Source organism: Thamnophis sirtalis, unplaced genomic scaffold (genome assembly GCF_051295495.1).
Source record: "Thamnophis sirtalis isolate CommonGarterSnake01/CBP01778 unplaced genomic scaffold, rThaSir2_p1.2 scaffold_2, whole genome shotgun sequence".
Classification (NCBI taxonomy): domain Eukaryota; kingdom Metazoa; phylum Chordata; class Lepidosauria; order Squamata; family Natricidae; genus Thamnophis; species Thamnophis sirtalis.
In genome coordinates this window covers 44,513,677-44,524,318 of record NW_028261382.1, presented here as the reverse complement: position 1 = coordinate 44,524,318, position 10,642 = coordinate 44,513,677, and positions in this window count along the sequence as shown.

Here is a 10,642-nt window from a genome sequence, read left to right as displayed (position 1 = left end):
CTTAAGCATGACAGCCAGCTGTTCACTGTCCTGAGAGATTTATACAAATGATAAAAACAGGATAAAATAAAATAAGATGATGATGATGATGATGATGAAGATTGGGGTGCGAATGCCCATGGAAGCAGGATGGCATAATGCCTGCGGGGATAAAGAAACCTTCCCTCTTCCTTGGCACAACCCTCTCTCTACCCACCTACAGAATCCCTGGATTTCTTCCCCCCCCCAAAAAAAACCCCCATTCAACCCCCAAAAGTGGACCTTCCAGGCCTACCCAGCCACAGTCGCACCCCACCTCCACCCCACCCCGCCCAGTACCTTCCCTCTTGCTGTCCCCCAAAGACTAAAGCAGACTCAACCAGAAGCCACTTTCTCAGGGGAAGAAACCATCTGAAAAATGCGGTGGGGGGGGGAGGCTGAAAAAGAGACTATGAGAATCTGCTTCTCCCCCCCCCCCTCAATAAGGACTCACACAAGTCAAGCAGGCAACCCAAACATTCAAAGACTGGAAACTCTCAATGTGGGCCAAGACCAAACTTAGGAGTTTATCTCCCACACAGTGTTACCTCAGCCGTGAAATCACTAAAAGCCTGTGGTTGAACCATTGTTTGCTCAAGGGGCCAGCACTTGGCCTACCCTGCAGGGTTGTTGTTGTTGGTTTTTAGCAGACCCCGGATAAAGCTTTTTTCACAACAGGCCTGAGCTGTCCCTGCCCTTAGAATCTCACAGCAGGGCTGCTCAAAATTAGGGCAAATCAAATGCCTTTTTTTTCCCCATTTCGACACAAAGCTTTTAAAGTGTTTTGTTTGTTTGTTCCTTTTTTTTTTAAAGGGGATGAAATATCAGATGAAGGGAAGTGTGAATGATGGCATTTGTTTGCGAAAGCAATTTTTGCCAGCAAATTTAAAAAAAAGTCTCTCTCCCGTCGAGATCCCCTGATTTTGCAAAAAAGCATTTAAATTTAAATGTTGGCACAAAATGATTAATCGCCCCAATTAATATGCATTTTTCCCTTCGCCCTGATTAGTTTTCTCTCTCTCTCTCCTGGCTTCCCCCACTGACTCTCTCTCTCTCTCTTCCACTGAAATTCAGACAGGAAAACCCCTCGGAGCTGAGACCGATCTTTTGGCCTGTGCAAAGTTCATAAATGTAAGGGAGCAAAGGGTTTTATCTCCGTCTCTCCCTGCCCCTCTCTTTCTAGGGGAAAGGGTTCCCTGCTTGGGTGGAAGAGTTAGGAATCCTGGCCCATCATTCTGTGCCTTAAACATTTTTTTGATTGTGTTCCTTGGCCTGTTTCAGAAGGGTGGACTTCAATACGTAGAATCCCCCAGCCACCATGCTTTAAGATGGGTGGGCTTCAACCCTCAGAATGGGAGAGGGAGGGAGAAAGGAAGGAAAGAAAGACCTGGAGGGAAGGAAGGAGGGAGAAGGAGGGAGGGAAGGAAGGAAGGAAGGAAAGGAAAACCTGGAGGGAAGGAAGGAAGGAGGGATGGGGGAAGGAGAGAAGGAAAAACCTGGAGGGAAGGAAGGAGAGACGGATGAAGGGAGGGAAGTAGGGACAAGGAGGGAGGGGTGGGGGAAGGAGACAAGAAAAGAAGGAAAAACCTGAAGGATGGAAGGCAGAAGAGGGAGGAAGGGAGGGAGGGAAGGAAGGAAGGAAATGCAGGGAAGGAAGAAGGGACAGGGAGGGAAGAGGGAAGGAAGGAGAGACGGATGGAGGGAGGGAAGGAGGGACAAGGAGGGAGGGCGGGATGGGGGGAAGGAGACAAGAAAACAAGGAAAAACCTGAAGGATGGAAGGCAGAAGAGGGAGGGAGGGAAGGAAGGAAGGAAATGCAGGGAAGAAGAAGGGACAGGGAGGGAAGAGGGAAGGAAGGAGAGACGAATGGAGGGAGGGAAGGAGGGACAAGGAGGGAGGGCGGGATGGGGGGAAGGAGACAAGAAAACAAGGAAAAACCTGAAGGATGGAAGGCAGAAGAGGGGGAGGGAGGGAGGGAGGGAGGGAGGGAGGGAGGGAGGGAAGGAAGGAAGGAAGGAAGGAAGGAAGGAAGGAAGGAAGGAAGGAAGGAAGGAAGGAAGGAAGGAAATGCAGGGAAGGAAGAAGGGACAGGGAGGAGGGAAGAGGGAGGGAGGGAGGAAGTCATTGAAATTTGGCCATGTTGTCACTGAATCTCCAAAGTGGCCAACTGGAATTGGGGTCTTCTGACTTTCCTTTTAATGATCAGAACCCCAAATCAAGAGAGAAGAGATGGACAACGAGAGGTCCCTAAAGCAAGGAAGAAAATATTTAAGGCAGCCCCTCCCCAAATGGCACCCCACCTTGCTCTCCTGGCTGGCCCCGATCCAATTTCACCCTAGACCCCAGCCTGGATCAAGCAGAGCGGAAGGGAAAGGAGAGATACCCATCCAGCCACCTTCCCTCCCTCCCTCCCACCCGCCCCCCCAGTACCTGCAATGGGCGCTCACTTTTTTTCCTGTGGCAAATGAATTCACCTCCCATTTCCTACTTGGTGCTTAGAGTGACCTAATAGGACAGATGCTGCCACCTCACCTGTTACCAAGTAACCAAGAAAGACTCTGATGTCTATGCAAGTGAATGGGTTGGGTGAAGGTAGGGGTTGCGGATTGAGGGGTTTCTCAAGCTGGGTCATCCCACCCACCCACTCACCCCCACCCACCTACCCTCCAACTTCTGGGCAAAGTTTCTCAATGGAGACTTTAAAAAAAAAAAAAAAGCAGGTGGTTAATTTGGTGATTCTATTATTATTATTATTATGAGCCACGGTGGCGCAGTGGTTAGAGTGCAGTACTGCAGGCTAACTTCTGCTGACTGCCGGCTGCCTGCAATTTGGCAAAATTTCAAATCTCACCGGGCTCAAGGTTGACTCAGCCTTTCGTCCTTCTGAGGTCGGTAAAACGAGGGCCCAGATTGTTGGGGCCAAATAGGCTGACTCTGTAAAGAGGGCTGTGAAGTACTGTGAAGTGGTATATAAGTCTACAGGCTATTGCTATCTTCCTTCCTTCCTTCCCAGTGGTTAGTAACCCAGGCTAACTCTGCAGACTGCCAACAGTTCAATCATGACCACCACAAGATTGACTCAGCCTTCCGGTCCTTCCAAGGTCGATAGAAAAGAATGGAAAGGAAAGGAAAGGAAAGGAAAGGAAAGGAAAGGAAAGGAAAGGAAAGGAAAGGAAAGGAAAGGAAAGGAAAGGAAAGGAAAGGAATGGAATGGAATGGAATGGAATGGAATGGAATAGAATAGAATAGAATAGAATAGAATAGAATAGAATAGAATAGAATTCTTTATTGGCCAAGTGTGATTAGACACACAAGGAATTTATCTTTGGTGCAGATGCTCTCAGTGGACATAAAAAGACTAGTTATGAATCATAAGGTAGGACACTTAATGATAGTCACAGGGTTCAAATAAGCAATTAGGAAACAATCAATATCAATATAAATTGTAAGCGTACAAGCAGCAAAGTTACAGCTATTCAGTCGTAAACGGGAGGTGATGATGGGTCATAGGAATGACGTAAAGGCTAATAGTAATAGTAATGCAGCCTTAGTGAATAGTTTGACAGTGGTGAGGGGATTAGTTGTTTAGCAGAGTGATGACGTTTGGGGAAAAACTATCCTTGTGTCTAGTTGTCTTGGTGTGCAGTGCTCTATAGCAGTGTTTCTCAACCTTGGCAACTTGAAGATGTCTGGACTTCAACTCCCAGAATTCCCCAGCCAGCGAATGCTGGCTGGGGTATTCTGGGAGTTGAAGTCCGGACATCTTCAAGTTGCCAAGGTTGAGAAACACTGCTCTATAGCATCGTTTTGAGGGCAGGAGGACCCAGGTTGTTGGGGGGCAAATAGACTGACTCTGTAAGCTGCTTAGAAAGGGCTGTAAAGCACTGTGAAGTGGTATATAAGTTTAAGTGCTATTGCTATTATTTTGCAGATTATTTGGAAGACCCTGGACACAGCTCCCATATCCCAGGTGGTTTTATGCCAGTGGCAGAATATAATCCCATTCCTCCTGTGTCCCTTGCAGTCGGTAAGTGAATCACACAGTTGTTAAATGAGCCTGGCTCCCTCACCTGGCTTTGCTTTTCAGAAGCCAGGTGGGAAGGTCAGAATGGGTTGATCACATCAGCCCAGGATGTCTAATTTTATTGATTATGAAATGTATCTGTCGTCCATCTGGCCTCTTAACAACTCTGGGCAGCTTAGAATATGTTGCAGCCGTGGCAAATGTAAGGATAGTTTCCCAATGCCCAAATTTTAACCACGTGATTGCGAGGATACTGCGATGATTATAATCGCACGGATGAGTCACAAGTCTCTTTTCTTAAAAGTGAACTTTGAATGGTCACTAAATGCCTGTAGTAGATTGTGACTAACAAGCACAGATTCCCCAAGGGCAGTTTAGTTGATAGGGGAGAGAGAGAGTGAGAAAGTTTCAAGGACTGGCAAGGAATTGCAGACAAACCCTTTGGAAGACTCGGAGCTAATGAGTTAAGAGAGGTGCTTTCTGATCCAAATACAGCCGAATTTATACAAAAATTTAGAATAGACCTGGAAGGGACTTTGGAGGTTTTCTAGTCCAACCCACTGACCCACTGAACTAGACAGCGGTGAGGCAGAGAAACAGCTGGAGCCTGTTCCCAGTGTGCCCATGCGCAGAGCTGCCAGAAGAAAAGAACAACTCAGAATTCAGGGTCGACTTGGGAGTAAAGCCACAGTTGAAAGGTGATTGGCTCCTCCGAGAACCTAAAAGAGGAGAGAAAGGGGAGGGGGCTTTTGCAGGAAACCATTCATTCATTCGGTTGTTCGATTCGTTTCAGAAGTGTGGAGATCTGTCCGTGAATCTCAGAGGCTCTGTGCCCAGCCTTTCCTTGCACAGCACCTCATTTGGGAAAATATTTACATGGCAGCTTTCCAAGATAGATAAGGTCTGTGGTCATAAATACTCCTTTGAAAGACTGTTTGCCAGGCCTTTGCTGAATGTGAATGAGAGGAATTCACATTTGTTTAATAAAAGGGTTTTTGTTGGGACCAGGAATCTACCTCGTGCTTTTCGGGGAAGCCTAGGCTGTGTAGTATCCATGTAGTATCCCTGCTGGCATGGATTTGCGCCACACTTTTGCTCTGGATGTCTGCGCCTTCTGTTATACCTAGATGGTGATTTATTCACAACCCTTCCACAAAAAACAGAGGGGGGAGGAAATGGGATGAGCATTAATCTCTTGCTAGCTATAAAGCCCATTATGTAATGTCTTATTTATGAATTCAAGTTTGCAGCCAGACATTTGAAAACAGCCTTGTCCTTTCTCTTTTCAAACAAAACCCCTCTGGGCATCTCACAAATTTAATTTTTAAAAATGAAAGGGAGCTGCAAGAGTGATAATGAACACATAAGCCCTATAATAACTTGAAATGTACTGTAATATGGTACATCTAAACAAGGTAGTGTTTTATTTATTTTTTTAAAAAAAATAGTGACAAGCTATAAGAGAGGACTGGAGTCAACATCTTGTTGCATCGCAGAATGCAAATTTGGGGGGCCACGAAATCACGAAATAGAAGATTCCCCCCCCCCAAAGCATGTTCTGAAATCCCCCTTTTGAGGATGGATTTGAGGACAGGTTAAAAAAAAACAGTAAGAAATCCAGTAAGAATTCTTTATTGGCCAAATGTGACTGGACACCCAAGGAATTTGTCTTTGGCGCATAGGCTCTCAGTGTCCATAAGGAGAATAAAATACATTCATCGAGAATAAAAAGATGCAACCCTTAGTGATAGTCAAGGTTAATAATACGCTATCAAATCGTACTAGGAGACAAATATAAATTGAAAGATACAAGCAACATGGTTATAGTCATAAGTGGGGAGAGAGAGAGATACTAGGAAGGAAGAGAATAATAATAGTAATACAGCCTTAGTAAATTATTTGACAGTGTTGTGGGAATTAGTTGTTTAGCAGAGTGATGGCATCCGTGGAAAAACTGTTCTTCTGTCTAGTTGTCTTGGTGTGCAGTGCCCTATAGCGTCGTATAGGGTAGGAGGGTAGGAGTTGAAATAATTTATGTCCAGGATGTGAGGAATCTGTAGATATTTTCTCAGCCCTCTTTTTGACTCAAGCAGTGTGCAGGTCCTCAATGGAAGGCAGGTTGGTAGGCATTTTTTTTTAAACCAAATCATTTTTTCTCTCTTCCCTACCTCTACGCCAGCTGTTGGTATATTAAACGTTCCCATGGTTACATGGGAAAATAAAATTAAAACCATGTTTTGGTGACCTCGTTTGCCATTTCTCTTCTTCTTCTAATTCAGAAATCCAGTTTGACCGAGGTTTCTGCTTTACAATAGCCGAGTTTTAAAATGCATGATGCAGAGCAGTGTTTTTCAACCTGAGCAACTTTAAAATGTGTAGATTTTAATTCCCAGAATTCCCCAGCCAGCATGCTTTAAGATGGGTGGACTTCAACTCCCAGAATTCCCCAGCCAGCATGCTTTAAGATGGGTGAACTTCAACTCCCAGAATTCCCCAGCCAATATGCTTTAAGAGGAATGGATTTCAACTCCCAGAATTCCCCAGCCAACATGCTTTAAGATGGGTGAACTTCAACTCCCAGAATTCCCCAGCCAACATGCTTTAAGATGGGTGAACTTCAACTCCCAGAATTCCCCAGCCAGCATGCTTTAAGATGGGTGGACTTAAGGAAGATGGAAAGTTGGAGGGGGGTGAAAGAAAGGGTGTATGGAGGGTCGAAGAGGTACATTGGGTTTCTATTTTGGGGGGTATTGTTGACAAGAGGAATGGCTGTGTTTATTGTTTAATATTATATGGCCCCGGTTATGCACAGTATATATGTGACTGTACGAAAATGAAAATGGAAAATAAAAACACATTTATATTAGAAAAGATGGGTGGACTTCAACTCCCAGAATTCCCCAGCTAGTGTGTTTTAAGATGGGTCAGCTTCAATCCCAGAATTCCCCATGCAGCATGCTTTTAAGATGAATGGACTTCAACTCCACAATCCCCCAGCCAGCAGGTTTTAAGAGGGATGGATGTCAACTCCCAGAATTCCCCAGCTAGCTAGCCTGTGGGATTCTGGAAGTTGAAATCCACATATTTTAAAATTATCACAGTTGAGAAACATTGATCTAGAGGAAAAACAATGGGGGGAAAACACACACCAGAAATAAATGATCCCTGAAAATTATCATTAAAGCTGGAGAATAACAGAGACACTTGCTGAAGTCTCCTGAGCTGGATTCAGATTGCAAATAACAAAACCTCGAGGGTGTTTTTTTTCAAATCTTCCTTCGAAAAGAGAAGATGAGCTCAGATGTAAAATATCCCAGACAGGGAAAGAATCTCTGTTTTCTTTATTCTGACTCCAGAGACAATCAGCATTTCGAAGCACAATTGGGATGGAGTCGTTCAAATGTGAAATCAGCTAATTGTGAGTCTCTCTCTGTGGGTATGGTGAAGATTTATAGCAAATGTCTGGCCTGCAGCCATCTTTTCATTTGGATCTTTGGCCTGCTACACTTTTTATTATTCTACTATGCCTTTTCTATTGTGGGGAAATGGGAGGAGGAATTTTAAGGAGTTAGATGCTATGTAGCCATAACAACATTCTTTCTAGAAAGCCAAGGTCATCCTTTGACTTTGCACCTCTGCACCTGACCGGAACTGGATGGGTGGAACTACCAGCATGACAGTGGGAGATTGGACCGTATGGGGAGCAAGATCTTGAACTTTCAACTAGGTGGGGAAAACCGGGAAGCTTTCAGATACGGGTTTCCCCAGATGTGCCAACATGGCTCTCTTAATAAATTGGAACTTTGAGCAATACTTTGCCTTGGATTCTGATTTACTTTTGGATACTATTTGGAACGCTGACAGTAAGGAAAATAGGATTTTGCAAGTAGGGGTGGAGACTAATATACCCCCCTCCCCAAGGGAAGGGAAATGGGGGACATGTCCTGATGTTCCTGATAACCCCCAAGAAACGAAAGCATGATTCCCATGCTCTGAATTTTTTCCCCATCTATAAATCTTTGCAGCTGGCACCGAACAAGAAACGAATGTTATTCTCAATCAAACACGTTGTCTGCAAAATATCCTGACCTTTTGCAAGATTTCTGGAGAATATTAGATTGGGAAATGTTGGAGCAACCTGGCAACATTAAGTGAGCATCGAAATGTGCCCGCCTGGTATTTGGCTTTTAATTCTCACATCCTGCCAGGTGGTTTTCGTCTCAGAGGCAGGAGCAGAGAGCAGGCCAGCCAAGCCCAGAGAACAAAATAAAAGGTAACTGAGGCCAAGAACAAAATTAAGATTTGTCCTGTTGTCATACAACAATGGGCTGTTGATAAAGACAGACATCGGAGCTGTGGAGAAGAAAAGAGACATCTACAAGTAGTCCTCAACTTACGACCAGGAAGAGACATAGCTGTTTTAATAAGTTGCAGATAGAAAGAGACACAGCTACTTCAATAAGTTGCACAAAGGAAAAGACACAGCTGCTTCAATACATTGCAGACAGGAAGAGACACAGCTGCTTTAATAAGTTACAGACACGACGAAGAGGCATAGCTGCTTTAATAAGTTGCAGACAGGAAGAGACATGGCTGCCTCAATAAGTTGCAGACAGGAAGGAGACACAGATGCTTCAATAAGTTGCAGACAGGAAGAAGAGACACAGGTGCTTCAATAAGTTGCAGACAGGAAGAGACACAGATGCTTCAATAAGTGGCAGACCAGAAGAAGAGACACAGATGCTTCCATAAGTTGCAGACAGGAAGAGACATGGCTGCTTCAATAAGTTGCAGACAGGAAGAGACATAGATGCTTCAATAAGTGGCAGACCGGAAGAAGAGACACAGATGCTTCAATAAGTTGCAGACCAGAAGAAGAGACACAGATGCTTCAATAAGTGGCAGACCGGAAGAAGAGATACAGATGCTTCAATAAGTGGCAGACCGGAAGAAGAGACATAGATGCTTCCATAAGTTGCAGACAGGAAGAGACATGGCTGCTTCAATAAGTGGCAGACAGGAAGAGACATAGATGCTTCAATAACAGAGATGAGCACCGCCCCCTAGAGTCTGGAACGGCCAGCACATATATGCGAGGGGAACTTTTACATTTACCTTTACAATGGCTAAGACCAAATCTATAGGGCATTTCTTCCAGGGCACTCCTAGGGGGAACTCATTGGCTCCTATTACTAGTGTCTTTGTTTTGATTTTCCGTAAATCACTTTTCTCAACAAGGTCCTTCAAAAGCTCGTTTCTCACGGGGAGGGGGGCTTTTTCAGACCAGAGAGGATCACGCTGGAAATGTGATCCTGGTTAAGCCAGCTTGGAAGACGCATCGGGCTGAAAGGAACATCAGTCACAGAGGACTAGCTGCTCAATGAACCTGGTTCACACAGCAGAGTTAATCCCCTGTCATCTTCTGAAACCAGAGAATTCGATACTTCCACAGAAGTGCCTTTTTATCTGCCTTTGATCCTTGGCTGTGGTTCCATCCATCTCTGGATGACACTGACAGTTTCTCTTTTTTTACAAGTAAGACACTTTCCCAATTAAAATCAGCCGAAAATGCAGCGAAATTCCCACAGGGTCAAACTCCTTGTCAGTCACTGGGAACAAGATCTGAGCTGTGTATTTAAATTATTTCAGGCTGATCGTGGCTAACTGTGTGTTGTGGCCTGCCAATGGCCAGTGGAGCTGGCAGCAGACTCGGACATTGAGGAGGGTTGGGGAGGAACCTGGGCCAGTCCTGGAGTCTGGGGAAGGCTTGGATGAGGGCTCTGTGTCGGAGGCAGAGAGGGGGACAGAGTCATATGCCAGTTATCAGCTGCCTTCAGAGTCAGACATCAGTGAGGCAGAAGAACAGCTGGAGCCTCTTCCCAGTGTGCGCATGTGCAGAGTTGTCAGTGGGGAGGGAAGGGATATTTTGCAGTATCCTTCCCCTGGAGTGGGGAGGGAAGGGAGATTTTGCATTATCCTTCCCCTGGAGTAGGGAGGGGAGATTTTGCAGTATCCTTCCCCTGGACTGGGGAGGGAAGGGAGATTTTGCAGTATCCTTCCCCTGGAGTGGGGAGGAAAGGGAGATTTGGCAGTATCCTTCCCCTGGACTGGGGAGGGGAGGGAGATTTTGCAGTATCCTTACCCTGGAGTGGGGAGGAGAGATTTTGCAGTATCCTTCCCCTGGAGTGGGGAGGGAGGGGAGATTTTGCAGTATCCTTCCCCTGGAGTGGGGAGGGAAGGGAGATTTTGCAGTATCCTTACCCTGGAGTGGGGAGGAGAGATTTTGCAGTATCCTTCCCCTGGAGTGGGGAGGGAGGGGAGATTTTGCAGTATCCTTACCCCGGACAGGGGAGGGAAGGGAGATTTTGCAGTATCCTTACCCTGGACTGGGAAGGGAAGGGAGATTTTGCAGTATCCTTCCCCTGGAGTAGGGAGAGAAGGGAGATTTTGCTGTATCCCTCCCCTGGAGTAGGGAAGGGAGATTTAGCAGTATCCTTCCCCTGCCACGCCCACCAAGCCACGCCCACAGGACCAGTAGTAAAAAAAATTGAATCCCACCACTGCCTGCGTCTTTTCATCCAACTTCTAGTCATGCTCTTG